This window comes from Balaenoptera ricei, chromosome 1 (genome assembly GCF_028023285.1).
Source record: "Balaenoptera ricei isolate mBalRic1 chromosome 1, mBalRic1.hap2, whole genome shotgun sequence".
Classification (NCBI taxonomy): Eukaryota; Metazoa; Chordata; class Mammalia; order Artiodactyla; family Balaenopteridae; genus Balaenoptera; species Balaenoptera ricei.
This window is the reverse complement of record NC_082639.1, coordinates 140,837,296-140,864,500: the sequence shown is the minus strand read 5'-3', so window position 1 is coordinate 140,864,500 and position 27,205 is coordinate 140,837,296. Positions and strand designations below refer to the sequence as shown.

The 27,205-nt window shown below is 40.9% G+C and overlaps 1 protein-coding gene and 1 pseudogene across 4 annotated transcripts in view; both read left to right on the top strand.

Moving 5' to 3' along the window:
• Window positions 1-1,585: 1,585 nt before the first annotated feature.
• Window positions 1,586-27,205, top strand: part of SEC16B (SEC16 homolog B, endoplasmic reticulum export factor) — a 94,730-nt gene continuing 69,110 nt past the window's right edge. For all 4 annotated transcript variants that reach the window (XM_059937174.1, XM_059937183.1, XM_059937167.1 and 1 more), the window contains exons 1-2: window positions 1,586-1,670; window positions 4,855-4,964. The gene's annotated coding sequence lies outside the window, so the exon portion shown is untranslated. The remainder of the gene's footprint in view (window positions 1,671-4,854; window positions 4,965-27,205) is intronic.
• Window positions 2,313-2,405, top strand: LOC132354671 (U6 spliceosomal RNA; annotated as a pseudogene).

The window sequence follows — 27,205 nt, the reverse complement described above, 5'->3', positions numbered from 1 at the left end:
TTGTGGGCATTTGCCCACATTTAGGGTGGTGGAAAATGGGCTTTGCCTGTTGACCACTTGGTAACACTGGCATCTGACGTGGAGAATGAGAACCTCTGACAAGGTGAAGCAGGCAGTGAGTCTCAGGGTTGGGGACCGCTGGTGAGAGGGAGAAATGTGACTGCAGCCCTGAAGTGTCACTAACACGGACCCTGTGACTAAATAGATTATTTGGGTGAGCGCAGGACAGCAGCCAGTCTGCTTTCTGGGATTCACATGCTGAAAGATGTTCACCTTGAATCAAGGTGGAGTGGCTTGAGGATTTATAGGTGCTGTGCATGTCAGCAACTGTGTCATGCACACAATGTGCATAGGCTTGAGGGCTGGGCTCCTTTGTTCAGTTATTTGTCCGGACTGCTGTGTCAGAAATTAGCTCCTGAGAGCTGGGACTATGAGAATTTATCCATCGTTAAATCCCCATAGTCTGGAAGGGTGCCTGGCATGTGGCAGATGCTTAAAATATTGTTGAATGAATCCATTTTGCCCATAAAATATCTTCTCATAAATAAGGTCACCTCTGTATGATATGGGAAATGTAAGCAAACAAAAAAATAAACGAATGTCACCGATTCTGTCTCTCAGCCTTCATTTCCTCCTGTGATCCCAAGCCCTGTTGAGTTGGGTTGGTCTATGACAGTAGTTCTTTAACTCCAGGCTGCATCAGAATTACCTTGCCAAAACAGATTGCTGGGCTTTGTCCCCAGAGTTTCTGATTGAGTAGGTCAGGGGCTGAGAATTTGAACGTCTAACAAGTTGCCAGGTGACACTGAAGCTGGTGGTCTGGGGACCACACTTTGAGAACCACTGCTTAACAAGGTCCAGAGAAATTGCTGCAGGCCTGCCTCTGCTCTAGCTCTGTCATGAAACACATAAGCTGGGGAATCCTGTTCTAGCTTCTAGAATTCCTGATTCCCAAAACAGCTGATCATGTTACCCTCTGCTTAAAATCTTTTAATGGCTTCCACTGTTCCTATGCTAAAGATTAAGATCCCCAACAAACCCTACAAACCCTCAGATGCTGTGGGCCTTGCTCTCTAGCCCCATCTTTTTCTCTTCTTTGTGCACTAAGCTGGTTTTTCTTTTGTCCCCACCACCGGGCCTTTGCACATGCCGTTGCTTTTGTCTGTGCCAGGCTCCCTACCCCACTATTTTGAATAGTTAACTCCTAGCTGTTCTTAGGTCAAGTGTTACTTTCACAGGGGATTCTCCTTACTTCCCCCAAAGGTCAAATCTCCCCATTATGTGCTTTCATGGCACCATGTATTTCTATCTTTAACATTTTGTGTAGGAGTTGTAATTTAACACATAAATCCTCATAACTATTTGGTAAATGTCTGTCTTCTCTGCTATACTCTTAGCTCCATGAGGTCAGGGACCTTGTCCATGCTGCCTCATGAATGTACACTGGTACTTAGTTCAGTACCTGGCATATAGTAGGCATTCAGTAAATTCAGTAAATGTTATGGTATAATTGAATGAACTTTGTCTGTAGACATGTGTACTGCTCTGCCTTTTTGCTCTATTTCCTTTGCAGGTCAGAGTTGATGTCCATTTCTGTGGGGTTAACTTTGCTGATATTTTGGCCTGTCGTGATCAGTATCAGGAAAGGCCCCAACTTCCCTTCACACCTGGTGAGTAGGAAGGGGCCAAGTGACTGCTTCAAAAAAAGAAGATATAAAGTGTTTTCAGAACCATGTGCTTCATCTTGGGCACTACGATGGTGGTGTCTGCCTGCTGTCAGTGGTGTCTCAGATATGTCAGCCTCACTACTAATTAGAATCACTAGATTGCAAGTGCTGTGAGGGAAGGTTCTATTACTGTCTTGCTCAACATTATTGCCCTCCCCCCACCCCCGGCCCCATTAGTACTCTTGTATCTGGCTCATAGTAGATGCTCAATAAATACTTGATAGATTGATTGATTGAAATATAGTTGACGTACAATGTTATGTTAGTCTCATGTATACTACATAGTGATGTGACATTTGCATACATTATGAAATGATCACTATGGTAAGTCCAGTAACCATGTGTCGCATACAAAGTTATTACAATATTATTGACCATATTCCTTATGCTATATATTACATCCCTGTGGCTTTTTATTTTATAACTGAAGATTTGTACCTCTGAATCCCCTTCACTTATTTCATCCACCCCTCAATAAATACTTTAAAAATGCGTAAACGAACAAATACAATTTTACATATCATTATGCTCACCAGAATCCTGATCAGAACCATCATTGGCCGTAGTCATTCCCTTTCATTCCTTGTGCTCGCTTCGGCAGCACATATACTAAAATTGGAACGATACAGAGAAGATTAGCATGGCCCTTTCATTCCTTGACAGTGCCTCAATTTTGTTTTTACCCTGAAGGATCATAAACATCTGGTTGCAGCTAAAACTCTCAGTCCTCACGAATACATTCCCAAAGAAACCTAATACCAGAGGATCAGAAAGAAACAGTTTATACATTTCTTAGCAGCCTGCTCTCTGATTTGCATTATGCCCAATCTGATTACATTTAGATCCTGAATATGTGGACCAATGACTGATTTTTGTTGCTGAAATTTATTAAAAGAGATATAAGTATAGTTTAGTATATATCTGTATATATATATGTCATATATAGTTATATACTGTAAATATACAGTACATGTATATTTTATACAGATATATACTATTAGGGATACAGTGATTGCAAAACAGTTGCTGTGTTTTGGCCTTAGGGTACTTGGTTAAGTCTCAACAATTGGAAACATTTCCCTCTGTTTGTATTTTTTGAAATGCTGGATGGGGGGAAGATGTCATACTCAATTGAGTTATTCTTCTGGCGGCTCAAGTGGGAAATATATGATAATTGAATTCAGAAATTTTGGAGGTGGAAGAGGAAAGGGCAGACAACACCAATTCATCCAACTGAGCCAAGTACTATATGAATAAATATAGTTCATGTCCTCGAGGGCCTCATAGTTCAGAAGAGGAGATGTGGAAACAGATAAATACAATATGATGAATTTGTCATTGGGGTGCTGTAGGAACCCAAGGCCCCAGTGATCAAGGTCAAAAGTACTTGTGTACCCGTGATTCTCTGTGCTTTTGCCCATTCTTAAAATTTTCATTTGTGTCACGGTAAGAATGGGACTACTATAGCTTTTCAGGTTGTTATCATGAAATCTTAGTTCACTTTGCTGTGCTTTGGGTACAACACTCTTACCCTTCTTCCTGGGTGGGGGGAACATAAACCCTCACAGCTCCAGAATACTCATAGGACAGCCTGTTGATCAGGGTTTTCTCATCTCTCTTGTGCTGGGCTTTGCAGATAACCTAATCTTTAAACTATTTGCTTTAGGAATGGAGTTTTCTGGGACAGTATTGGAGACAGGCACAGATGTCAGCACGGTGAAAGAGGTAAATTAGTTGAATCTAGGGAATTGATGTGTGGGTAACTATGAGAAATGTGCTAACCTCATTTGTAGCCAAAGGGTCTTGCTTCTCCTGGACTTTGCCAGCAGACACCAAAGGGAAAACGAGACGGAGCAGGGAGAAACTAATTCTGAATTGAGGGAAGGAAGTCTGTGGAAGTTCCTGGCTTCGTTAAATTTTTTATTACTAATAAAAGGCAGCACCTGGATTTTTAGTTACTGAGAGGATAGAGAATTCTCAAGTTTCAGTCTCATGTGAAAGAAATGAACACTGGGATTCTAATTCATATCAGTCTTTTCCTTGCCGCATCCTATTATTGTCGAAAATGTGCTCAGATTGGCTTGGCCACCTGATGGGGGTAGTGAGAAAATGGCTGAATTATTTACTAAACAGTAACACTGAACAGATAATTAAGGGAACCTGTGTCTTAGTGGGTCAGAAGGAAAGATTTCTTTCTTTTTTGGATTAATTCGGGAAGGGATAAATAGCAAGGGCATGCATTTGAACATACCCTTAATGGTATTTTCCCTTCAGGGAGATGGAGTTATTGGCGTGAGTGGCTTTAATGGTATGGCTGCAGAATGCATCATTGACCACAAGGTAGCCCTACCTCTCAATACTAATCCTTGGAGATTTTTTTTCTGCTTTCTTTTCTTTACTTTTCATCTATCCATCATTCCTTCTTCTCCTTTCCCTCTCTTTCTTTGTCTTCTTTTGGTTATATCTTGTTTCTCAGCCAAGCACTTCTTTCTTTCAAATGCTAAACCCCTTTTTTATATCGGTGTGACAACAGTTGCACAGAGGTTTGTTTGTGTGGAGTGGTTTAATGAAGAAGGGCATTTTGTTTTCTGAGCCCTGGAGCAACCGACTGGCTCTCCAACTGGACCATAGTTAGGTGGTTTTCGTAGAAAAACTGGTTTGGGGCATTGAGCTGGATGTAATGGGTTTCTTCCCCACATCAAGCTTGTGAAAGAAAGAGTCCTGGGAACGTTGCCAGCCAGGGTGGGCATGGGGTGGGCGTGGGGTGGGGTATGTTTGTGCAGGATGTGAATGATGCCCCCTAGTGGTGAACGGTACATTTTTTTAAAAAACAGCTTTATTTGAGGTAAAATTTTTATGCCATCCAGTTCACTCATTATACTACAGTGGCCTGTGTTACCTTCTCTATAAGCTGGTTCCTTCCTGATCCAGATGCCAGCCTTAGGATTTTCGAAGAGTGATGCACGCAAGTCTTGAACTTGGCCACTGCTTGCTTGGTCTTGACTTCCACTGGGCTTGGTTCCTGACATGTGTTGCTCTTTGCAAATCAAATCATAACATATATTGAGCAGCCTTTATGAACAGGTACAGGTGCTTAATCTCTAAGTCACTGTTATCTCTTTTATAGGCACTGTGGCAGATTCCAGAAAGGGTTCCCCTCCGAGAAGCTGCTGCCCTGCCGGTATCTTATGGCACTGCTACTTTGGCCCTGGAGCGTCGGGCCCGTACCCAGCCTGGGTGAGGACTGTGTAGACAATAGAGGGCTAGATGGTACTTTCTCTGATACCAGAAGTGTCCACCAAGACCTTGCCCCTTCCTTTCCCTTCCCTGACCCTTACCTCATGTCTATCTGAGGAAAGGCCGAAGGAAGGTAGCGAGTGACCCAAGATTGGAGCCTGGTGACAGTGGGGATATCCTTTTGTCTGAGAGGGAATGGTAGACTGTGAACTTGGCCAATATGTATTTGGAGAAATCTGTCCCTCAAGTCTGACCCCTCTGGATATCACCTCCTAGAAAACTTTACATTTTAGTGAGCTGGTTTATTTAAACTCGCTTCACCCTGGTTCTAATGGAGGCCTGTGGTATTTGTTTCTGTGAGGCTTGGTTGGGTGTACCTAACTGGGATATTTCAAACTCAGAGGTGCTGAGTTTCCCACTTTACCTGGAGTGTAACTACAGGTTCTTGCTCTTTTCAGAGAGCCTCAGAATTGATCCAGGGAGATGGGCTTAGTTGAGCAGTGGCTGTTACCTTCTAAAATTTGGCAGTGTTTAGTAGGAGAATGATTTGAGGACAGAATTTATGAAGCAGAAATTGGAGTGGTAGTGCAAAGGAAGGCTGCCACTGGAATGAGGAAGAGACTACCTAGAGAGATTAAGGACCCTTACTTGGGAAGTCTTCAAGACTGGACTAAATTAGCACTGATCTACATACATAACCCAGCCTGAGAAGCTGGAGAGCATACATATATGTGTACATGTACATGAAGGGTCGAATGAAATGGCCTCTCAGTTCTCTTCTTGCTTGAAAATGTCCTAGCTTCAAAATGTTCGTGAAATCATACCATTGGATGATTTTTGATTTCTTGAGTAGCGCTCATCTTTCTCTGGCACAGAGAAACTGTTTTAGTGACAGCAGCAGCTGGAGCCACAGGCCTTGCCGTGATTGAAGTGGCAGGAAATGTTCTTCAGGCCAAGGTATTTGCATGTTTGATTCTCCATTAAAAAATATCATACCTCTTGTTTTCAAACATGGAATATATTCATTTATTTATTAGAAATCATGTGCAAGTTACTGGGGATGTAAAGTAACCTAGAGTAGGGTCTTGCCATCTATTTGCTTGCAGACTAGTGAGGGGACTTAGGAGTAAACCACTCATCCTTCTAAGTTACTAGAACGTGGCAAGGTTCAATTCGCTTCACAACCTCTGAAGATTCTATTCCTTCTACCTATAATGCTCTAAACTGTCCCCCCCGAACTTCAAATTTAAACTCAGGTGTCGCTTTTTTGGAGAAGTATTCTTTATCCCTCAGGAGACGTTTTTCCCCTCCCCTGGACTATTTGTATGTGGTCTCATAGCATCCTGTACTTCTCTTTCATAGCATGTGGTGAATCCTTTACTTGTGTCATTATTAGATCAATGTGTCCCTCCCACTAGACTGTAATCCCCATCAAGGCAGGAGTAGTGTCTGTTTGATTCATTATTGCAGTCCCAGCACCTAGCATGGTGCCGAGACCTTAGTAGGCACTCAATAATTATTTCTTGAATGAATGAATAAATACACGAAAGAAAGACCCACCTCTCTACAGGGGCTTTTCTCAGAGGCTGCGGGTATTAGAGAAGAAGGATTTCTTGGAGGAGGTGGACATTTAAGCTGACTTTTGCAGGACTGATAGCAGTTGAATAGAGGAAGAAGGGAAGGGAAGGCCATTTTAGTGGTGGGAGGACATATTAGAAGACAGGGACATAGGTACTAATGTGATGCATTCAGGGAATTGCAAATAGCATCTGTGGAGCAAAGGATGTGTGTGGGGAACAGTGGGAGATGACTGTAGGGAGGGGGGCAGAGATAAGATCATGAGGCACTGAAGAATTTGAACATTTCTTGGAAGCTGCAGGAGCTATTGAGGATTTTGTAGAGAAGTGACATGATCATCTTTGCATTTTGCAAAGCTCACTTTGGTAGCAGTGGGGATGAGGGATAGGGGCAAGGTCAGAGGCAATAGGATAGATTCCTGGAGCAATCCAAGCCAGAGGTGACGATACTTGAAACAAGGCACTGGAGGCGATGATCAGAGAGATACCAAAGTAGAAGAAAATAGAGAATTTGGTGACTGGGGAGCATCCTGATATAGTTGAAGGAACAAGGACTTTGACATTAGCCTGACCTAGGGGCGAATTCTAGCTCTGTCTCTGGCTTAATAGCTTCAGTTTCCTCATTTGTACAATAATGCTTTCTCATTGGGTGGTTATGGGAATATTGAGGTCACTCGTGCCATGTGCCTGTTTGAGGGCATGGTATGTCATGGAGGATCCCTTAAAAAGGGATCCTGTTATTATTAGACATTGAGTGGGAAGGCGCAAACTAGGTGCACTTGGGGATTTGCCATTTGTTGGGACTGAGAACCCAGGAGGACATGGTGAGTTCAGTTTTGGATGTGCTGAGTGTGAGTTTCCTGTGTAGCCTGCGGTTGGGATATCCAGAGGCGCCAAGATGCTATACAGGTTTGGTGATAATTGGACTGACGTGGAATTTCTCCAGGTGGCAGCTCTCTTTTCTCACATTGACTTTCTTTTGGGAAGGACATGTGAGTTCTGAAAGCAGTCTTAGATACCAGGAGGCTCTTCATGGAGTATTAACACATTTCAACTCAAAAGTGAGGGCTTTTAGCACCTCTCTTAGGGGGGAGACCACAGTTAGTCTCATTGTCTAGAACCATTGACTATTTAACATTTCTGGGAAGATAAAACTGTACCATTTGTTTTATTTATTTATTTTTAATTTTTTTTAAAAGGAGATTCTTCTACTTTTTTTTTTTTTTTTTTGCTTGCACTGGGTCTTAGTTGCAGCAGGTGGGCTCCTTATTGTGGCAGGCGGGCTCCTTAGTTGCGGCATGCATGTGGGATCTAGTTCCCTGACCAGGGATCAAACCCAGGACCCCCGCATTGGGAGCGTGGAGTCTTATCCACTGCACCACCAGGGAAGTCCCTACCATCTGTTTTAAATAGTTATAGGAAGTTAAGTAGAGAGAAAAATTTACTTTAATTCAGATATTAAAATTAACCTAAGCTGTATTTTCTTTAGCAGCAATAATGGTTTTAAGCAAAAACAAACAGAAAAATAATGTCATCATGCCACCTACTTGGAACAGGTCATTTTGAGAACACTTTTCATTCACAGTATTTCATATTGCTTTCACATTGCCTCCACAGCAATTATCTTACCCTTGGTCCTCACAGACCACTTGGGAGATGGGGAATGCAAGTGTTTATTATCCCTATTTCACAGACAAAGAAGGTGAGGCACCAAGAGAGAAATTGATTCACAGCAGGCCTCACTGGGACCTACAGAGAATCCTGGGGTTGGAATCAGGTGCCTGACCCTCAACTGGTGTCTGCTCTCTATGGCACTGTGTGCTGATAGCAGTCAGTGAAATGCAGATGTTTGAGGGTTCCACGGGGGGAGTATTTGAGGGTAGCTTTCAGTTTCAAATAGTTATGGGTGAGTTTGGAATTTTTTAAGGGCACAGATGTTCTTGGGTGTTTGAATGCACGTTCTGAATGTCACCTTGGGCCCAAAGTGCTTGGGCTGGTGGATGCTGCCCAGGGATACGGCACCTCTAGGCAATTCTTGAGTGTCTGAAGATTTTCTGGAGACTTCCAAACCCCAGACCTTCTCACAGTATCACCCACAGCCATCTATGCCATCTTTGGCAGGCCTTAGGCATGGCTTTCTCCCAGGGTGATGGGGTGGGAAAGCATGGGCTTTGGAATCAGCAGCATTGGATTTGAATAGTTCTTCTATCACCTACTACCTGGATGATCCTGGCTTAATTATTGGGTTGGCCAAGAAGTTTGTTCGGTTAGTGAATACATTGTTCAGTAAAGTTCTTCATGAAAATGAAAAATGTGTCTTTTATTTTTACTTAAAACCGAACGAACTTTTTGGCCGACCCTATACTTAACCTCCCTGGGTCTTTGTTTCCATCTACAGAATAGGAGTAACTGTACCTCCCCCATAATGTTCTTATGAGGTTTAAATAGAATAAACAATTGCATATGTGTAACAATAGATTCAATTTATCCAACACTTTGTTTTCCAAGTGCTTTATATACAGTATTCCATTTAATTTTAAAAATGTATCTTATTTTATGGTTGGGGTAACTGAAACTTACAGAAGTTGGCAGGCAAAATAGAGGTTAAAAGCATGAACTCTAGAGATGAATTACCTGGGTTTGGCTCCCAGTTCTGCCTCCCATGAGCTGTGTGACCTTGGGCAAGATACTTAACTTCTTTTGCCTCAGTTTCTTCATCTTTAAAATGGGGATAATAATAATATGCATATTATTGGGATATTAAGATTAAATGATTTATTAATATATGTAAAGCATTTAGAATAGTGTTGGGCACATAGTAAGCACCATGTAAGTGTTAGTTCTTACTAAGTACTTTGCCTTAGGTAATACAGCTAGTTAGTAGCATAGCCAGGATTTGAACTCAGGTCTGTCTGACTTCAAGATCTTTCCATTGAATCATGTTTTACCCTCTGAGAAGTTTTTCCTGATCTTGTAGATCGAGGTTAGATACCTCTAGCTTGCACTTCTGGACCCCTCTGTACTTCCCCCATCATACTGCTGGATCTTGCTTTTTTGACTCTAAGCTTGTTATTTAGCTTGTGTCCTTACTACTTGACTCATAGTGGGTACTCAAATAATGGTGGTTTTAATTTGCATTTGGAGAATAATTTGTGAGTGTCTCCTGAACTGTCGCCTAGCTAGACCCGCTGGGGTTCCGGATTCCTGGAAATGTGGATCACGTTGCCAGTGAGTATGGAGGGGCCAGTGTGATGGTGCTCTGTGACGGGCCTTATGTGTTGGGTTGAGGCTGATGCTAGGACAGTGAGGTCACACTGGTTTCCTTCTTTAGTTGGAGGCTGGGTGGGTGGGGTGAGCCTTCTTGGTACGTATTCTGGACCATCAGAAGCATTGTGTTCTTTATGTAGGTAATAGCTACAGCCGTGCAAGCTGGCGATGCAGAGGGGTGCACAGTCCATCGTGAGCTACGGTCAGGGCAGCCTGAAGGAAGCAGTAGGGAAGCTGGTGGGCAGTGGCGGGGTGAACGTGGTCATTGATACCGTGGAAGGAGATATCTTCCTGGAGGCTCTCCGCAGGTACATGCAGTGGTCCTCCCGAGTGGGCTAGACCTGGGGCTCTGCAGAAACCTTTCCAGACCTCTGTCTTCCTTCTGGCCTTGCTTCTCTTTTGTCTTTGCTGCTCACTTTTCCTGTAGGCACCGGCATCAACGAGAACAGCTGAGTGGGTGGGTGAAAAGGAATAGAAGCAGAGGGAAAATCAGGAAATGCTTAAATATAGCAGAAACAAAATAGCCAACTGGAAAATATCCAAAAAATGACTGCGGACTCTCTAGTTGGAAATATCAAATGTTTTAGAAATTATACATGTGTTAAATTCAGCTATGCCTGCCCCCACTAGCTACTTTATATACATGGTGTGGGTAATTCTTGAGGAGATCATTGTTCAGATGTTAGAATTACTGGGGTGGCAGTCTCCCAGTTCACTGAGCAACAAGGTACAGACTCTTTTGATCTTACTGGTTTCTGAAGCAGCCACCAGTATAGGTGTCTCCTTGACTTGTTTTATTTTTTTATTTTATTTTATTTTTAAAAATTTTTTTAAAAAAATTAATTAATTAATTAATTAATTTATGGCTGTGTTGGGTCTTCGTGTCTGTGCGAGGGCTTTCACTAGTTGCGGCAAGTGGGGGGCCACTCTTCATCGCGGTGCGCGGGCCTCTCACTATCGCGGCCTCTCTTGTTGCGGAGCACAGGCTCCAGACACGCAGGCTCAGTAATTGTGGCTCACGGGCTTAGTTACTCCGCGGCATGTGAGATCTTCCCAGACCAGGGCTCGAACCCGTGTCCCCTGCATTGCAGGCAGATTCTCAACCACTGCGTCACCAGGGAAGCCCCTTGACTTGTTTCATTAAAAAAAAAAAAAAAAAAAAAATCACTGGAGATTTCATGGGACTGCTGTATCCACACCAATTCTCATTCTGTTTCAACCAGGGACCCTGGAGGGCTCTGATAATGTTAGCTTCATTTCTTGTGTCATCCTGGCAAGCACAGTTTTGTGGTTTATCTTAGTTTAAAGTAGAAGAAACAGAAGCAGAGAGAGCAGCTTGCCCACAGAAGGGATCCATGTGGTTCTATAGCCCCTGTGCCCACTGTGCCCACTACTGTGCTTAGACAGGAGGCAAAGGTAAGAGTGTGTTGACTAAATGGAGAGCCAGGACAGAGGACTGCTAATACATGCCCTTCTCTTGCCTTCCAGGTAATAGTATTTTGGCAATTATTCAAAATTCCCTAGAAAAGTATATAAATTAAATGAGTCCTAAAGTAAGCCTTAGTGTAAAGCAAATGATGCTTCATGAGAGTGTCTGAATTCTTATTCTTGCTTCCTACGTTCAAAATTTTCAAACTCAGTTGTTCAGCATTGGAATGATATCTGTTTATACCTGATTCCCTTCCACAAAGTAGTTGAGTAGTTAAATAGACAGCTTTGATTCTAAAGTGGGTTCCCTTACAAGACTGGCTAGTTTCTCTGACCCCCTACTATCTTGCTTATAGCTTATTTTTCTATTTTCCTACTGAGGAATACAAATTGGTGTAGAATGGGTCACCCCTGCCAGTTTGTAAGGTCAATAGGAATTCCCAGCTGGGTGTTTAATGCATGTTGCTTTTTTTGTTAATTGTGGTAAAATATACAGTAACCTAATATTTAGCATTTTAACCATTTGTAAGTATACAATTAAACATGCTCACAATGTTGTGTAACCATCCCCAACAAAAACTCTGTACCCATTACACAACTGCCCCCCACCCCCAAAACCTACTTTGTCTCTCTGAATTAATGTACATTGCTTTCTCTCCCCTCATTCTGTGTTTTTTTATTGTGGTAAAAAATACAGAACAAAAGACTTGCTACATTTACCATTGTAAAGTGTATAGTTCAGTAGTGTTAAGTATTTTTACGTTGTTGTGAAACAGATCTTCATGAGTTTTTCTTCTTGCAAAGCTGAATTCTGTATCCATTAAACAATAGCTCCTCTTTCCCCGCTTCTCCCCAGCCCTTGGTAACCGCGATTCTACTTTGCTTCTATGAATTCGACTACTTTAGATACCCCCATATAAGTAGAATAATACAGTATTTGTCTTTTTGTAAATGGCTTATTTCACTTACCATAATGGCCTCAAGGTTCATCCATGTTTTAACATGTGGCAGGATTTCCTTCCTTTTTGAGGCTGAATAATATTCTACTGTATGTATATAACACATTTTGTTTAAACATCCATCAGTTGATGGACATTTGGATTGTTTCCACCTCTTGGCTATTATAGATAGTACTGCTGTAAACATGGGTGTACAAATACCTTTTCAAGACACTGCTTTCACTTCTCTTGGATGTAGACTCAGAAGTGAGATTGCTGGATCATATGGTAGTTCTATTTTTAATTTTTTGAGGAACATACTGTTTTCCATAGCATTTGCACCATTTTACAATCCCACCAACAGTCCATGAGGGTTCCATTTCTCTAAATCCTTGCCAACACTTATTTTCTGTTTTTTTTTTTCTTTTTTTAAATAGTAGCCATCCTAATGTCTGTGGATGTACATTTCCTTTTAATCTTTTTTTCTTCTCCTTTTCCCCTCAGCCTGGCATGGGAGGGCAGGATTGTGGTGGTGGGTTTTGCTGGAGGAACCATTGCTTCTGTGCTGGCCAATCTTCTGCTCCTGAAGAATATCTCTGCCATGGAGCTGTACTGGGGACGATACCAGGACCAGAACTTTCCCCTCTTCTCCCGAGGCCTGTCCTCAGCAATTCAGTACTGCCAGGAAGGGCGCATCCAGCCTTACATTGGAGTGGTTTTTAAGCTGGAGGAAGTGAGACGCTCTTAAGGGATGTGATGTAGATAAGGCCAGGAAATAATCTGTGCCAAACTACTGGATAGTTTCTCTCTAGATACTATAATTCCTCCTTTTATGGAATTAAAGGGTAAACACAATGTAGAATAATGAGGTCTCACAGGCTGCAGAGTCATAGGATTTCTCCCTGTTGGGTTGTATGGCTGTATACTCAGGCCTAGTTAACCAGTGGGAAACGGAAACTGAAGGCCGTGAAGGAGCTGGATTTTGAGGGCTCTATCTACATCACTGGTGTCTTAAATAGAGGGATGTGATAGTACTTTAGAAAATAATTTACCCGTGTTGATATGAACTCTGAACTTCACAACATACAAGTCTAAAAAGGAAGCACTTAACTTGACCTTTGATTTTAGAATACAGACTCCTTTAAAGTACAACCAGATGATTTAAGCTGGAGTTCTGTGAACAGAACACCAAAATCATGCTCAGTATCATATGACTATAATTCATCCATTAGTCACTGTAGTTAATTTCATTGGCTATTCAAGCCCTTTTTCATTCCCTCACAGTCCCATTAATGTGGCTTAAACTTCCTCCAAAGTACAGTTGTGTGCATTCATATGCAGTATAGTTGTAAATGTGATTCTGTTAGGCATTCACTGTGAAGGGTTTTTTTTTCTTTTGGCTGCACCTTGTGGCTTATGGGACCTTAGTTTCCCGACCAAGGATCGAACCCGGACCCTGGCAGTGAAAGTACTGAGTCCTAACCACTGGACCTTCAGGGAATTGCTGAAGGGTTTTTTTTTTTTTTTTTTTTTGGCTTAATTTGTTTTAATGTTCAAAAAACGGTTTTCGTAACTCTAGTCAGCCATTGATGGAGGTGGTGTTTCGTTCATATGCAGATTAGTGGAGCCCAAGCTGCCAGGCTTCATTGCTCGCCCGCCTTCCATTTTTATGTTTTTCCTATGATGAGGCACATTCTTCTCAAACATGTTTTACTTTCCTCCTCATCTTTTTGGTATGTCAGTCAAGAAGGTAATGTTCAGTGGTAAAAAGAGAACCTGACTGGCCATCAGAAAACTGTTGGATTCTGTTTTAGCTCTGTCCCCATCTGGTTACAACTTTGTGGAAGTCCTCTCACCTTTCTGACCTTCACTTTCCACATCTCTAAAGTTGAGGGGCAGGAATTCCCTGGCGGTCCTGTCGTTAGGACGTGGCGCTTTCACTGCTGGGGCCGGGTTCAATCCCTGGTCACGGTATTAATATCCCATAAGACGTGTGGCATGGCCAAAAAAAAAAAAAAAAGTTGAGGGGTGGGATGGTATCAGTGGCTTTCAGATTATGCTTCCGAGCCACATTCGGGATGGGGGGTTGCAGGTGTAGACTTGAGCTGCTTGGGCTCTGGGACTCCATTTCTGCTGCTGGGGCCTGAGTAGCTGCACATTTTTATTTTTTTATTCATGCTTTTCTTAAGAAAAGGTTTTGTGGCTTAAAAACTTTAAAACCACCTGTTTAGAGAATATCTGGATCCCTTTGCATCTTGTGGCTTTTATTATGTGACTCGTAAACTGAGGTTTGCTTTACCTGAGGCTCACATACACCTGTTGATGTAGGATAAGCACAGTTAGGCAGTACCGGAGTGGAACCGCGTGCTAGTCTGTGCTGTTTCTACTCTGCTTTGGCGTGTTCTAGGTGCTGATCTGGTAAGAGAGAAAGCCAGAGGTAGATTACGATTTTAATCATCCACACTGATGTTCTCTCTTCTCTTAAACACAAATTACTAACCTGCTGTCAGCTTCCATTTGCCCTCCTTTTCAATGAGGAGGGCACATAGGATTTTTCTAGTTCTTCCCACTCTGCTGACATTCCCGTTATCAACTGTTCCCCGAGGCCACGCTCCCTAACATATTTCAAGCATCTCATTTACACACCATCCATTTACTATTTCTTCCCTTTCTGCTTCTTTCAATATGCAAACCATTTAGAATAATAGTAATAATGGCAGCTCACAGATGTTAGGTGCTTATTATGGGTCAAGAACTGTGCTAAGCACTTTACAGGCATCTTCTCACCTAATCTTCGCAACAACCCTTTGAGGTATGAACCATTTTTATCACATGTTGCCGATGAAGAAATCAAGACTTGTAGATCTAAGAACCCTGCCCTAATGTATGTAGTAATGACAGACCCGGAATCCAGTCCAGGTGTGTCTCTGACTCCAGAATTGGAGCTCCTTATGGCTATGTCAAACTCTCTCTTCAAACAAGCCAGGAAATTGCTTCTTAGAAACCTTATTCTAGAGTATGAAGTTTATCCATCTATCATGGAATCATCTATGTGAATGAACTATCTCACTGTTAAAATGACCAGGAATCTTGAATTTTCCTAAGCAGTACCAGAATTTATATATTTTGTTCTTTTAAAATGAAGATGATTAAATGAAATTATAATTAATTTCACTGAACTTTAAAGCCTGGGTAATATTTTTTTCATGTAAATCCATTAACATATTGGAAACAATTATTTATCAGAACCTGCTTGGGCTTGGAAAATGACCACTGTACTTATATCTATATAGTACCAGAGATACCAATGCTTCCTAGCTTATATTTTATCCTGAATATGTGGACTTACAGATTTGACCTTGATAGTTGATGTTAGTATTGTTACCGACCAGAGTTCTTGGACTCCTTAATCAATAGAAATTGATGATGCCAGACAAGAAATTGAGGCAGCACGAGGGAGCAAAAACAAGTAACAGTTTCCCTTGATCGCTCCCTGAGGCGGGGCGAGCTGGTGCCGTAAATGGGGTGAGGGTAGGGGCAGATCCATGGGTCAGGCCAGAGGCGTGGCTTAGGTGGTCTGCCCACCCCCTTGGTGGTGCTGTGTGCAGGGACCATGCACAGTACCTGGCTTTTGCCCCTGACACCTCAGAAGTGGCAGTCGGAATTTTGGTCTGTTTGTATCTTGTTGTTCATAATTGGCCCCAACTGTGCATGCGTGCAGTTATTTTTAGTCCCTTATTAGTTTCCTTGTAGTCTGTTGCTCGAGGAGACATTTGTCCAGGTGCAAGCACTGCAGCAAAGGGTCCCAGGTCCCAGCCTGTCTCAATATGACCACATACTTTGTACCGTAGCCTTTTTAGTAGGCATAGGGTGTGAACTTCTATAACCCTCTCTGCTTCTCCTTCATCTACTTGTAACTACTTGTGCGATGCCCGTCATTCCCATAGACCATAAACTCCACGGAGGCAGGGGCCATGTGCTGTGGCACCTCCGTATCTCCAGATTCTGCCAGGTACTCACATATCTGTTGAATGAATGATTGAGAGTATGGGGCTCTAGGATCAGACCCCAGAATTCACACCCCGGCGCTGCCACTTAACTGGCTGTGGGCAGATGACTTACATCTTTGTGACTTAGTTCCCTCATCTGTAAGGAGGACAGTAATATACCCAACCTCTTGGGGTTGAGGATTAAATAAGATAATACACATAAAGGCACATAGTAAACATTTTTAAAGCAAAACATGTAGTCATTATAAAATAAAATTGAGCTTTTTCAGGTCCCTGAACTGTAACACTTTTGCATTGACACTTTAGAGGGCAGGTTTAGAGACACAGTCTTTAGATTCTGAATTTTAAGTAGAATTTATTGTTTCCTGAAGGGTTATATCTGTGCTGCGACAGGTGGATCATGAATTAGCCCCATGATCTGTTCAGAGGATGGCATATTTGGATGTGCCAAGTCTGCTTTCTGTAGGGAGCTGTGCACACACATCTCCACCTGATACAGTACTTAAACCTCACAGATCTGAACTTTTGTTTATTATGTGAAGGTTCGGTGAGATCACCACATGAACAGATTTAATAGGTAGAAATTGTTTGTTTGAGGTTTCTTAAGTGTATCTGTGGAATACTCTACAAAATTAAAGTACTCTATTAGTTTAGGTGGAGTGTTAATTTTAGCCCATTGCTCTAGACCCAGTTAATGGGCCTCCCTACGTCAGCCAGCCCCACCTGCCCCAGGCCTTGGCCACTTGTCACACTCCTCCCATCCCTGCAGCTGGACAGCTCAGGCCCTGTCCCTAGGGTCCATCTCCTGACACTGTTGATTGTCTCATGCTTTCCCCAAGGATAGGGCTGATCTTAGGCAAGGCTGCTGTTTTGCTCATCAGGGCGAGAGCTGCTGAAGCTCTGGCTTCCCCAGAAACCATATGCGGGGGTCTGGGTAACACAACCCAGAAACGTGGGGGAGCTCCCCCATGGACAAGCTTGGACAAATGAGAGACAGGAGATAAATTGCTTGCCTTTCCTCTTCCCGATGGCTGCTTTGATGTACCTCGGGTCCCATATGGCCTCTCTGGAGAGGCCCCGTGTGAATGACAACCAGCTGCATGTCCCTCTGAAGCTGTGACCAGTTCAGGATCGATAACACTCACCTTGCGGTTCCTCTTCCTTCTTCTGTGATTCACTCCGCTTTCCCCTCACCCCTGCCTCCCTGGCATTGCAGTGTAGTACTAAGGGATATGTTTTGATCAGGCTCTGTTTTCTAAGGAACCCAGGTGGACACTTAATTTTGAAAATGTATTTATTTTTGTGTTTAACAATACATGGCTTGACTTTTTTTAAAAAGTCAGGTTTATTGAGGCATAATTTACATACAGTAAAATTTGCTCTAAATTTGACAGACATATATAGTCATGTAGCCACCGCCCTGCATTTCCATCCCTCCAAAAAGTTCCCTTGTGCCCCTTTGTCATCAATCCCCTTCTCCTACCCCTACAGCCCCTGGAAACCACTGGTCTGTTTTCTCTCCCTATAGTTTTGTCTTTTGCAGAACGTCATATTAATGGAATCATACAGCACGTAGCCTTTCGAGTCTGGTTTCTTCAACTTTGCAAAACGCTTCTGAAGTTCATCCATGTTTTTGCCTGTAGTTTGTAGTTTGTACAAAGTCAGTAGTTTGTTCTTTTGTTATTGCGGAATAGTATCTCATTATATGGATGTACCACAACTTGTTTTTTCCTTCACCAGTTAATAGAGGCTTGATCATTTTCAATTTTTGGTGATTGTGAATAAATCTTCTATAAACATTGATGTATAAGTTTTGTATAGACATAGGTTTTTATTTACACTGGGATTTCTGGGTCATGTGCTAAGTGTATGTTTAACCTTTTTTTTCTTTTTTTCTTAATTTACACAGACATTTAATTGGCTGTATTTATCCAGCTGCAGATTCCCCCCACCTGCCCCTACCCAGTCTCCAATTGTGGCTAGATAACATCATTAGATAAGATTGTCAGTTTAAAACTGACCAACATAGAGAACAGATTTGTGGTTTCGAGGGGGAGAAGGGGTGGAGGAGGGATGGATTGGGAGTTTGGGATTAGCAGATGCAAACTATTATATCAATATATAGAATGGATAAACAACAAGGTCCTGATGTATAGCACAGGGAACTATATTCAATATCCTGTAATAAACCATAGCAGAAAAGAATATGAAAAAGAATATGTATATGTATGTATCACTGAATCACTTTGCTGTACACCAGAAACTAACACAACATTGTAAATCAACTATACTTTAATAAAATAAATTTTAAAAAAAAGAATGTCAGTTTAAAAGAAATCTGCAGAATCCTAAAGATAACAGATGTTTATATTCCTCAAAAAGGGGCAAGCTTGACAAATCAGCAGCTTGCTCTCTATTTCTTAGTTACTGAGAAGCAATTCTGTTACAGTCTCTACAGCTCATGATTTTGAAGACAAGGCTACTATTATTGCATTCCTATCAAAGCCCATAGTACATAGGTTTTCTTATTTTTTCTCTTTCTTTTTTCTTTTGGTGTATTCTGGATTAGAAAGTTGTGCTCCAGTATACACTGTTTGAACATTTCAGAATTTTGTTTGTATTGGTCTGCTACTATATGTTTACCTTTTAATAACTACCCAACTGTTTATCAAAGTGGTTGTATTATTTTGCATTTCCACCAACAATGTATGAGGGTTTTAGTTGCTTTGCATCTGCCAGAACTCAGTATTGTCAGTTGTTTTCTTTAATTTTAGCCATCCTAGTAGGTGTGGAGTGGTAATTGATTTGTGGGTTTAATTTGCATTTCTCTAATGAATAATGATCTTGAGTACCTTTTCATATGCTCGTTTGCCATCTGTATCTTTTCTGGTGAAATGCATTGACTGACTTTTAAAAGAAGATTCAGATTAACTTCTGTCAGAGCAGTGATCTGATAAATATAATTCAGCTATGACAGCATATCACTAACTAAACATTTCTACCTTTTAGAAACAATCCCACTCAGTCCCCGATATACTCATTCATTCATGAGTTTATTTTATTCATCAAACATTCACTGGGTATATTCTGTATGCCAGTCAATAAAAAGTAAGACTTAAGGAATTTATTTTTTAGTAGGGACAGTCTCAGGACAGTGCTGTGATAGGAGGAAGAGCTGGTTTCTTATGGGAAGCATGAATCAGCATAATATACATAGGGAACTGTTTGATGAGCTAATTAAACATTCCAACAGCAGAACCTAAAACAAAAACAATATCCTCACCCTGCCCCCAAGTTCCAGGTTGCATATCTCCAGAGACAGATTTAATCATGGCTTCATCTACTGTAGGGCAGAGAACCAGGGTTCTGGGAACAGCCTGTGTATCTATCTAGGTATCAGTATGGAGCAGCCTCCCTCTCTGTGTCACAGCTTGTATCATACAGAAGGGGGAGAATGTCCCCAGGCATCTGAATTATCTATCAAAAAACTCTGGTCTAAAGCCATGTATTTCACTTCCTAGTCTCTGACTCAGAGCCTTATCACTCTTATTAAACATCTAGTCTTTAACACCACCGGTTGTCTGTTTTCCCAGCCCAGATAGAAACCACAAGGTAGAAAGGGACAGAGCTGGGTTATTTTTAACAACAGCTATCACAACAGAAGTGGCAACTGGACATCGACAGAATTAACAGAACATCTGAAAAACAGAAGACAGAATAATGGATGTTCAAGATTAGGAGATTCCCAAGTCATGGAACAAAAAGGTTATGCTTCCTCCCGCTCCCCAAGCCCCCAACATTATCTTTTAAAGAAGTTAGGTAAATATGTGCTACATTTTAATAAAGATTTATGTGAAGAATGATTAAAAATAAGCCTCAGCATTTGAAGGTACAACTTTCTTTTTATGTTAACATTTATTTGCAGCAGATTCCTCATTGCTCTAGGATGCCAGGTGAAAAGAAATATCGCTCTCCAATTACACTTGTTTTCCCAAGTATTTTCTGTTGTTGGGCTATGACAGATCTCTGGGAACAAGCAACTTCTAACTGACAGGGAGAGTGATGCAGCTGTGAGTCACCTGGAGATGTACCTTTGAGTTATTGACAGGGTGAAGGTGAGTGTTTCAAACATCTGTCTTAGACCTCTTCCACCTCCTCTGAGTGCATCTAAATTTGCATAGATTGGAAAGGTCTCTGTAAGGCATGAAGCCCTGAAAGACAGATGTTTTTGAAACCAGGGATTTCATGCTGCAGAGAGATTGCCACGATTGACTTGCTTCTCTGCTTATTTTTATGTATTTATTTTTCTTATGCTTTTGGGGGCAGTTTCAAGTGGAAAGGGTTGGTTACTCAGAATCCTCTTTCGAAGCACATTTTCATTGTTGGACCACACAAGGTCCATCTTTGGCTTCTATGTTGGTATGTTTATGGCTGTCTCTATTTACTTATTCCCTTCATCCTCCTTTCCTCCCCTCAGAGTCAGTCTCTATAATGTGTTCCACACATATCTTTGGATTTATATTTCCTTGTAAAACACACAGAATCATTTTGTGTACTAATTTACTTTCAAGTGATGTAAACGTGCTGTAGGTCTTACTCTGTTTTCTATTTTTTCACTCAGTGCTGTCTTTTTAAGATCCACCTGCATTGCTGGTCCTGTATCCAGTTCATTACGTTCCACTTCTGCATAGTAGTCCATGGTGTGCATCTACCATTGTTTACAGATCCATTCCCTAAAGATAAACTTCAAAGTTGACTTGATTGCCTGCCACCATAATCGGTACCATCTATAACGAACAGTCTCATTGGTGACCGTCAGGACTTGTGCAAGTGTTGCTTAGGGAGTATTTTCCCAGGAGCAGGGTTGTTGGGTCACAGGATATATGCATATTTCATTTGACTGCCAACTGCTCTCCAGAATCACTTGCCCCGTTTATGTCCTTACCAGCAGTGCGTGAGAATTTTTTTTTTTTTAAGTATTTGTTTACTTATTTATTTATGGCTGTGTTGGGTCTTCGTTTCCATGCGAGGGCTTTCTTTAGTTGCGGCAAGCGGGGGCCACTCTTCATCGCGGTGCGTGGGTCTCTCACTATCGCGGCCTCTTTTGTTGCGGAGCACAGGCTCCAGACGCTCAGGCTCAGTAATTGTGGCTCACGGGCCCAGCTGCTCCGCGGCACGTGGGATCTTCCCAGACCAGGGCTCGGACCCGTGTCCCCTGCATTGGCAGGCAGATTCTCAACCGCTGCGCCACCAGGGAAGCCCAGAGAATTCTTATTTATTCACCACCCTGTCAATATATAGCATTGTCCAACTTTCTTATTGCTTATTCAAATTGATAAGCATAAAGTGGTATTTTATTGTTTTAATTTGAATTTCCCTGGTTTCTAATTAATTTAAGCATCTCTTTATATATTTGCTAGCCATTCAGGTTTCCAATTCTTTGAATTGTAATTTAAGCCCTTTGTGCACTTTTCTTTGGGGCTTTCTGTCTCTTTCTCACTAATTTGCAAAAGTTCCTGTATAACCTGCGATTTTCAAACTTTACTGTGTACATGACTCATGTTAAGATGCAGATTATGATTCAGTAAGGGTAGGATGAGGCTCAAGACTGCATTTCTCATAAGCTCCCAGATGATGCAGAAGCCTATGGTCCTGGACCACCCTGTGATTAACAAGGTTCTAGATGTTAGCTTGAGGCTTTTGCAAAAGTCTGTCCTTCCAGAGTTGTCATGTGTCTGTCACCTTTGTTTAGATTTAATGTAATCAAACACATCAATATTTTGCCTTATGGTTAGTGCTATTTGGGACCTGTTTAATAAGTCCTTTGTCATCCCTGGGTCATAGTGATTTTCTTTTCCATTTTTCTTTTTTAATTTTGTACTTTTATTTCACACTTACGGATTTAAATCCATCTGAAGTCACCTTTGTATTGGGTATAAATTAGGTAACCAATTTTAATTTTTCTCCTCATACTGAGCTTGTTTTCTCAGATCCAATAGTTCATTGTTTCTCCATTTGATTTGTCTTTTTTTTAAATTTATTTTTTATTGAAGTATAGTTGAATTACAATGTTGTGTTAATTACTGCTGTACAGCAGAGTGACTCAGTTATACATTCATATACATTCTTTTTCATATTCTTTTCCATTATGGTTTATCACAGGATACTGAATATAGTTCCCTGTGCTATATAGTAGGACCTTGTTGTTGGTGCTACCTTTGTCTTATTTCAAGTTTCCAGATATACATGTATGTGTCTGCTTTCTGCTTTCTATTCTATTCCCTTGGTTCACATATCTGTTCCTATAATAGTATCACACTGTTTTATGTTTATAGCTTTGAAGCGTGTTTTAATATCTGGAAGAGTAACTCTTCCACCTGTGTTCTTCTTTTTCAAATGTGACTTAGCTATTTGTGAATCTTTATCCTTTTAGATAAATTTTGGAATAACTTTCTTTAGTTCCTCAAAAAATCTGCCTGAAATTTTGAATGGAATTGTGTTGACTTTAGAGATTAATTTGGAGGAGTATTGACATTTTTACAATTTTAAGTTGTCTCACTTGTGAACAGGGATATATTGCTATTTATTCAGATCTTTCATGTTTTTAAATAGAATTTAAAGTTGTTCTCCTTAAAGTTGTGTGGATTGTTCTGAATTATGTTAATTACAAGTACCTTACTGTTTTTGTTGCCCTTGAGAACAATATTTTATTTCTGTTATATTTCCCAGTTGATTATTTCTGATATAGAGAAATATCAGTAATTTTTGTAAGCTGATCTTGTATCTTGTAAGTTTCCTCCATGTCTTTTCATGGCTTGATAGTTCATTTCTTTTTATCACTGAATAATATTCCATTGTATGGATATACTACAGCTTGTTTACCCATTCACCTACAGAGGACATCTTGTTTGCTCCCAAGTTTTGGCAAATACGAACAAAGCTGCTATAAACATTCTTGTGTAGGTTTTTGGGTAGATGTAAGTTTTCAGCTCATTTGGGTAAATACTTAAGAATGCGATTGCTGGATCATATAAGATTATGTTTAGTTTTATAAGAAACTGCTAAACTGTCTTCCAAAGTAGTTGTATCATTTTGCATTCCCACCAATAAAGAATGAGAGTTGCCATTGCTCCACATCCTCATCAGCATTTGGTGGTGTTAGTTTTTGGATTTTAGACATTCCAATAGGTGTGTAGTAGTAGTATCTCACTGTTGTTTTAGTTTATAATTCTCTAATGACATATGATGAGCATCTTTTCATATGCTTATTTACCATCTGTATATCTTCTTTAGTAAAGTGTCTGCTTAGAGCTTTTGCACATTCTTAAATGGTCTTGTTTGTTTTCTTATTGTTGAGTTTTAAGAATTCTTTGTGTATTTTAGGTACAAGTTCTTTATCAGATACGCATTTTGCAAATATTTTTGTCCCAAGCTGTGGTTTATATTTTTATTCTTTTAAGTGTCTTTTGCTGAGCAGAAGTTTTTAATTTTAATATGTCCAATTTACCAATTTTTTTTCATGGATTGTGCTTTGGTGTTATATCTAAAAAACTCATTCCTAAACCTAAGGTGCCTTAGTTTTCATCTTGTCTTCTTCTGGAAGTTTTTTAGTTTTGCCTTTTACGTTCATGTATAAGATCCATTTTGAGTTAATTTGGTGAAAGATATAAGGACAGTGTCTTCATTCATTTTTTTGCATTGGATATTCAGTTGTTCCAGCACCATTTCTTTTTTTTAAAAATAAATACATAAAGGCACACATTTATCTATTTATTTTTAAAATTTTGTTTATTTTTGGCTGCGTTGGGTCTTCCTTGCTGCACACGGGCTTTCTCTTGTTGTGGTGAGTGGGGGCTATTCTTCGTTGTGGCACATGTGCTTCTCATTGTGGTGACTTCTCTTGTTGCAGAGCACAGGCTCTAAGTGTGCAGTCTCAGTAGTTGTGGCGCACGGGCTTAGTTGCTCTGCAGCATGTGGGATTTTCCCGGACCAGGGATCAAACCCGTGTCCCCTGCAATGACAGTCAGACTCAACCACTGCACCACCAGGGAAGTCTCCAAACTTACTTCTTAATGTGAGCTATTTTTGTATTTAAATGAAAGTTAGTTTTCAACAATATCAAGATACCAACTTTGAAGCTAATTTTATAATTTCCTGACACCTTTTGGCATAATAGAAGACATGCTGGAGAGACCCCAGAAGAGAAGGAAGACAAATCAGGATTGAGAAAAGTACACAAGCCCCACTGGGAGCTACCTTTCCCACCGTTCAGAGCTGATCAGTAGATGTCACTAGTAATAAAGATCGATTGTCCCCAGCTCACTAATGTCAAAATGACTTAGATTGAAAGAGGCAGTCATTAAAGAGAGTGAGTTTCTTCAGGTTTAACAAGTATTGGTTAGAACCCCTAATGACCTGCTCTCTGCTCGCCTGTGTTCCTGCTTCATTAGAATGATTTTATTTGAAAGCATTTGACTCACATTTTAGTCATCTTTTGGTTGTTCTACCATCTAAGCCATTAGTTAGTCTGAAAAAAGAATCAATGCAGCTCCAAGTGACAGCATTTATTCTATATTCACAGACTTTTCCCAGCTCTCTCTTGTAGGCTGGCTGCTGGAGAAATCACTCCCACACAGCTACCTCTTCTTTTCCTCTAACTGTGGGTCTATCCACCTGCACACACTTCTCTCGACAACTGAAGTGAGGTTTTGTGCTGTTAGCTGTGGAATAATCCTGTCTGCACATCACCCGTGTATTTGTCCCTGCTTCTTCCTCTGCAGTCTGTGTGACTGTAGAACGCTATCTTTTCTATTGGAACTATGGTACAGACAACGAAAGATTTGTTCTTTGGCAAGTAAAGGAAAATAAAAGTATCGACACATAATCACTTTTATTTAACAACCAAAAAAAAAGCTCAGTAAACTAAGAAAAATTCACAGTATTATTTGTTTCTCTTATTTTCCTTCCAAGATTGTATAACTAAATAAAAAGCAGTGATTTTTTCAAAATGTTTGTTTATATGGGTCATGTGAGGGAAGGAAATGGTTGTATGTGATGTACATCCTCATTATGGAATACTAAGCAGTTATTAAAAAGAATGAGACAAACATGCTGGCATGTCTCCTTGTTCTCTTCCGTGCTGCCTCTTTTTTTTAAATAGATCTTTATTGGAATATAATTGCTTCACAATACTGCGTTAGTTTCAGTTGTACACCAAAGTGAATCAGCCATATGCATACATATGTCCCCATATCCCCTCCCTCTTGAGCCTCCCTCCCATCCTCCCTGTCTCACCCCTCTAGGTCATCGCAAAGCACTGAGCCGCTCTCCCTGTGCTATGCTGCTGCTTCCCACCAGCCAACTATTTCACATTCGGTAGTGTATATATGTCAGTGCTACTCTCCAGACACCGTGCTGCCTCTTCATCACAGCTAGATTGGAGATCTGAGCTGGAAATATGCTGATTTCTGGAACTTTATCCTTGTTGAGGAATCATACACAAAGTGGTTATTTTATTTTTGCTGTACCTAGAAATGGCCAGTTTCCTGAACTTTGGTGAGTTCTATCATTATCTTTAAAAATGGTATTGTTAAAATAATTACAGTACCACAGGGTCATTGAAAAAAAGTCAAACCAGCAAGGAGTTTTTGAGTAGAAGTTTCTATTCTATTTTCCTCTATCCTGTCTCAGTCCCTTTCTCCAGGGCAACCACTGTAAGCAGTTTGGTGTTAGTCTTGCAGACCTTTTTATTTTATTTGTATTTGTTTATTTTTTATTGATGTTTAGTTGACTTATAATAATATGTTAGTTTCAGGTGTATTGCAGGCCATTTAAAACATATATACACATATGCATAAACACATACACATGTACACATACACACAGAGATTTTTTAAAATAAAGACATATATAGGTTTAAAAAATAACTGATAATAGTATTCATACTGTTCTGTAATGTACTATTTTTAATTAATAATATGTCATGGACATCATTCCGTATTAGAACATATAGACCTATGCTTTTTAACAGCTGCCTAGTATTCCGTAATGAGGATGTATAATCCATACAACCGTTTCCTCATTAGTGAGTTTATTCATCTATCTAACAAACATTTATTGACGTGCTTCTGTGTTCCAAGCTCAGCACAGCACGGGGAATACGATGGTGAGCAAAAGTTTACAAAGTGGTGGGGGAGACAGACATTAATTAAACCCATGCCCAAGCAGTGCTGTGAAAAGCATAATGGAAGAATTTAACTCAGGGAGGTCAAGATAGGATTTCCTGAGGAAAGACCCTTCAACCTCTATATGAAGTTGGAGCCTTCTAGGAATCTAATTCTAGGAATTTAAATAATCAGGGAAGACGAGGAAGAATATGCTAGGACCCTGTGGCAAATGAAAGCATGGTGAGTAAAAGGGCCTGAACGAAGGCTAGTGGGGCTGGAGCTTAAGAAATGAAGGCGAGTGTTGTGAGATGAGGCTGGAGGTGGGACCACGTTAGACAGGGCTGGTGGGCCAGTTCTGGGTGTTTTGCCTTTACCCTATGAGCAATGGGATGCCATTGAAGTGTTCTAAGCAGGGGTGGGGTAAGGATGGCACGACCAGAATGGCATAGTCTATAGTGAGGATGAAGGACTGGAGAGGGAGACCAGTTAGGAGTCCGTGAAAGTCCAAATGAGAGATGACAGTCTTGGGCTCAGGTGGTGATTATGGGGAAGGAGAGAAATGGACAGCACAAGAGCAGTGTGGGAGGTAAAAGTGAAAGGACTTGGTGTTAGATTGGACATAGCAGTGGGGGTAAGGGGAGGGAGAGAGAAACGTCAAGACTCGTAGGTTCCTGGATAGGTATTTGAGAGGAGGAACATCAAAAGAGAACATATTGAGACACCCAAGAGATGTCAAGTATGCAGTTTTATACCTTTCTGGTGCCAGAGTGGAGGTGTGGCCTAGAGATATAGATTTGGGAGTCATTTGCGTGGAGGTGAAAATGATGCCTGTGTTGTGGCTGAGATTGCCCCTGG